The 5,163-nt window shown below is 32.7% G+C and overlaps 1 pseudogene across 1 annotated transcript; it reads right to left on the bottom strand.

Annotated features, from left to right (window-relative positions):
• Nucleotides 1–358: 358 nt before the first annotated feature.
• Nucleotides 359–4,246, bottom strand: LOC145107279 (protein DETOXIFICATION 40-like; annotated as a pseudogene). The gene is made up of 6 exons (XR_013707800.1): nucleotides 3,826–4,246; nucleotides 3,041–3,729; nucleotides 1,731–1,970; nucleotides 853–971; nucleotides 652–738; nucleotides 359–561 (listed from the first exon to the last, which is right to left on the bottom strand). The product of XR_013707800.1 is annotated as a protein DETOXIFICATION 40-like (transcript).
• Between the last annotated feature and the right edge of the window lie 917 nt (nucleotides 4,247–5,163).

Below are 5,163 nucleotides of genomic sequence, written 5' to 3' on the forward strand. Positions count from 1 at the left end.
AGGTGATTGATGATTAGGGCACACGTGAGTTAGGGCATATAGGGTTACATGTTGTTAATCAACTCTATTAACGAAACAACATGGATATTAACGAAACAACATGGAATAGATTAAATTTGAGTTTATTTTGAAACAAAAAAATGTTAGAGGTCTAAAGCAAAAATAGTGAAAAATATATGGTTTGTTATGAAAAAAAATTAATTTACATGTAACCGACTCAAATCATGAAATAACGAGTAATATGTAAAAGTTGAGTTTTAAAAAAAAGTTTTAGGTATAAAGAATTCAAAATGTAAATTCTTTTATAAAAAAATAAACACTAATTTAAACTAGTTACATTCAAAAGCATCCCAAATTAAAACAAAAGTTAATAATAGGAGTTTATTACGATCAACTTTCAATGAATTGCACACAAATGTCACCTTATGTTGCTCTAAAAAAATTAAAATATAGTTAAAAAACAATGAAATACTAAAAATAAAAAAGATCTTAATTGCTTAACAATGATTCCTCTTTTTACTTATGTTGCCATTGCTTCACTCGAATATTCGCAAATTTTACCTGAAATTTTTATAAATATGGGTAGATTATTTACTACAAACAAGTAAAATCATTCAAATTATTCTAAATTTTATGTTTATGAAAATTCACCTCTTTATTCCAATCCGTTCGAAAAATAACCCAACACAAAATCATTGCCTGCATCAACATACCGCCGACCAACCCCAACCATATTCCCTGCATTTTGTATACAAAAAAACAATTTATATATAGTTATATATAAGATTCCATTATATCACACTTATACAAAAAAAAATTATATATAATTATTTAATGTTGACAGTTAAGAACCTTAGTACCAAAGTCAAAATAGAAGGCAAACACGACACCAATGGGAATTCCAACCATATAATAGCATCCAATATTTACATATGCAACAAATGATTGCCATCCACATCCAACCGCAACCCCTATTCATTTTCATTTTCATTTGTCATTCATTAGTATAAAGCACATATCATTTCTGATGCATTAATGTCTTAAGTAATATAATTTATTTTATTTAAATGTGTTTTCTTTACAGATGACACAAAATTGCTGGATAGGATGAAATTGGATCCAATTAAAAAGTTCTTACCATTATTCGTAGAGGCAAAGTCCATAAAAACTAACTATACTTTTTTTTTTAATTTAAATAATAAAACTTTTCTAGCTTAACCAAGAAGAGTTTATTTTATTTTTATCAATAAACCACTTGAGGTTTTCCCGATAATGAACTAAAAAAATTAATCAGAAGAATATTTTTCAGGAAAATGTTGTTTTTATAAAACAAAATTCAAAGTTGTAAGGGTTAAATCATTAAAATAAATTGAGTTTAAACCTGGAAATATCCAAACACTAGTGGTTTTTGTAGAATTTAAAATCTTACGTGGTGATTTTTTAAAACAAATTCCAAGTGGTTGAAAAAAAAGGATAAGTAAAGGCAAAAAATTCCAAGTGATTTTTAAAGAATTTGACATTTTTTTTTTCAAAACAAATCATTATTCATGTCTTTTGCACAACATCATCAAATGTCAAGTTCTTACCTTTTTTAAGTGAGGCAAAAAATTACAAATTTTGTCTCGTTGTCTACATTAGTCACTATTACTATCAGCCTACAAACTTAGTATGCTTGTTGTGTTTTAGTTTGTCTCATTTCATGTAAGAAATAGGACACAAAGAATTCTTGCCTGAAAGGATAGGTTGAATGCCTTCGAGGATGACTGAAAATACAAGTAGAGGAGTAAGTTCCGAGACAGCCTTAGCAACAATCTCTCCGTCGGTTAAAATATAGCTGATGTAATCTCTTGCACTAAGGAGAATGATACCACATATCAAAGCCACAATGAACGAGGTCGAATGTCATCACTATAACCGAAAATGAAGTAGATTTAGGATGTCCTGCACCTAGCTCGTTGCTAACTCTCACACTGTCATAAATATACATTTTTTGTCATAAAAACTATGAAGATATGAGTAGAACCAATAACCAAATTTCAAGATACCTTATAGCTTAAAATGAAAGCATCCATAGTAAAAAGTTTTTTCCAAGTTTTTTAAAAGTTTGACATGACTTCGTCATGGTTCCAAGGCTTATATTTGACGTTAAATTTTAACAAAATGTCGTCTTAAGTTATTAATTATATACAAACATGTCGTTTTAAGTCACGCCTTACAAACGATGTGGCTTGTCATAGCTTGTAAAAACTTGAGGTTTAACATTACCGCCAAGTCACGTCTAACGTTATTTAGACCATGTTTTTTCGGTAAAGTAGTTAAAATGAAAAAAAATGTTTGTATCTTTCACGATAGCTTTTCCATTTGATTATTATCTATATTTTGTTATTATAATTGTATATTTGTCATTGATTGAAATGTTGGATAATCATAGGAGATAGGACTCACCATTCAAGAAAAAAAAACTGTTAATTATCTTCTTGAAAAAGTTCTTAAACTTCTTTTTCATTTTGAAGAGGCTTTTGCTTCTCATGTTGTGTATGCTTTAATTTTAGTGTTAATAAATTCAGACATCTCATTAGAACAGTGTTTTAAAAACCGGTTCGAACCGGCCGGTTGAACCGGTCGAACCGGAAACCGGAGGTGAGGACGGTTCAATTTGGACCAGTTTTATAATGATTTCCTGACCGGATTGAACCGGCCGGTTTTTGTAAAAAACCGGTTCAACCGGCTGAATTGAACCTGAATGGACCGGGTTGAACCAGACAGTTTTGAATTTTTGTGTTTGTTTTGGGCTTCCTTGTTTGATTTTGGTTTCTATAATAATTGTTTTTATATATTACATTCTATTTACGTTTGTAATACGAAAAAGATGACAAGGTTTGTAATCAATGTATGCAGGATAATTAAAAACATATAAAAATATAGAACCGGTTTAACCATCCGGTTGAACCGGTCAAACCGGTTGAACCGGAAAACGTCACCCGACCGGTTCAATAAAAAAACCGGTTTTTAAAACATTGCATTAGAAGCATATATATACCTTGCAGCAGCACTGAACCCAATTGAAATCGTGTAAACCCATACGAGAATCCTTGAACAAACAGCCAAAGCATCCAACGCTATTTCCGGATTAGGAAGCAAACCACCGATCAAAATCAATACCTGAAAATATCACGCCTGCAGACACAACATCAATGCCGACGACGTGGATAGCTTAAAGAACGACCAAAGACCAGAAAACGCCTCCACACTAAACCCAGTCCACGTCTCCTTAGTCCGATCACTCTTGAGGATATACACAAACTGCGCCAGCACAATCACCCACCATGAAAAACTCAAAACCAACGCGCCACCCAGTAGCCCCCAGTCGAAGACGTACATCATAAGATAGGACAACGGAAGGTGAACAAAGAAGATCCCGGCGGCGATGTAGGTGCTGGGGTTGACGATGCTTTGGGCTTGAAGGAATTTTTGGATTGGGAAGTTGGCTGCGTAGGCAAATATCTGCGGGATGAGTCCGAAGATGAACAGGGAGGCTGCGGAGGAGATTTCTTTTGATTGGCCGAGTAACATGAGAAGGGATTTGGAGTAGATGTAGATCAACAAAAGAGGAATCCCTGTCAGCATTAAAAGTATGGTGGATCTTTGAAGGTAAACACCGAGCATTCCGTATTGCTTAGCTCCAAATGCTTGACCACATAGAGTCTCCACTGCACTCCCCATCCCAAGCTACATCAAAAAAACACGAAATTATATACTCTATAGTCTACACAAAATAGGAGAAGGTAGTAGATATTGATTACTAAAAGCAGTTGTAATTTATACCATAACACCATAAACAAACATTTGTACACCATTGTTGCCGAGAGTGGCGGCTGCGAGCTGAAGGGTACCAAGGTGGCCGCAGAGGATTTGGGTGGAGATCGACGTCAAGTTGTTCAGCAAGTAAATTAAGACAGTGGGACCAGCTAGCCGGAATAAGCTAACAAGTTCAAGGGACAACGCCTTTTTGTATCGCCGGAAGGAGGTTAAACTGGTGTCCGATAGTATCTCCTCCAGCTCCGAGCTCACCACTTCCCCTGTGGGCTCCGGAACCACCTGCGAGCTCCGGTGATCGGAGAGAATGTGTTGGGTCAGCTCATCATTTTGGGGCTTGTGGTTGGTCCTTTGATCCATTGGCTAAGCTAGGCTGATCCGTTTTTAGACTCTACTGATTCATGCTTATTTCTATCTTATTCCAATCTTAGGGGCCCATGATAACATTATCCCTACTGTTATATATAACAATAATAGAACATCAATCATACACCCTTTAAAAAGTAGTTTTTTGTATTAAATGGCTTATTTCTAACATGTGTGTGAAGGTAAACACAACTACACCCATACCATACACCCATGGGGTTTATTTAATTGATTCGGATTGTTTAAATATATTTCATTTCTAACATTTTATATGTTACAATATTAATACTTCAACTTTTATTTTATTTTTTATTTAGACCTTCTTTTATTGAATAAATAATTTTTTTTATCCTTATTATATTTCACATATAGATCTACTCATTTTAAAATATATAATTATAATTTATGTATTATTTTTAATTAGCTATACCATAAAATAGATCATAAAAATACCTTTAACTCAATAACAATAATAAATATATCACGAAATTACAAAATTACAAAATCAATTAAAAATAATATTACAATACGAAATAAGCGTAAATTTACAAAATGAACTAAACACCAAATCATAACATTTATAAAGGTGAATTTTTTAATGATCATTTGGTCGTAAATGTGAGAAAATCTTTAGTATACAATGCCCGAAATTAATGTATAGTCTGAAATGGGTGAATTTTGAAAGTATAGTTGTGCCCAAAATGTATAGTTTGAAATATATTTTTGTCAGTGGTTATGTCATTATTTATGATAATACAACTACAAGAGCAAACTCTTCTTAAGACACGTCTATGATTGTTTAAACTCAAATAAAGTAATTAAATGAATTGTCAAATATTTTCCCCTTTTCGTATTATAAATTCAATTTCTTATTCTTGTAACCTAGATAAATTCTCTACGATATTTGAGCTTAAGTTCTTTACTTATTCTTTTCGTTCATCTTTCCTTCATTCATAGCAAGGTACATATTATATATATAAC

This window comes from Lactuca virosa, chromosome 4 (genome assembly GCF_052849685.1).
Source record: "Lactuca virosa cultivar CGN04683 chromosome 4, Lactuca_virosa_CGN04683_v6, whole genome shotgun sequence".
Taxonomy (NCBI): domain Eukaryota; kingdom Viridiplantae; phylum Streptophyta; class Magnoliopsida; order Asterales; family Asteraceae; genus Lactuca; species Lactuca virosa.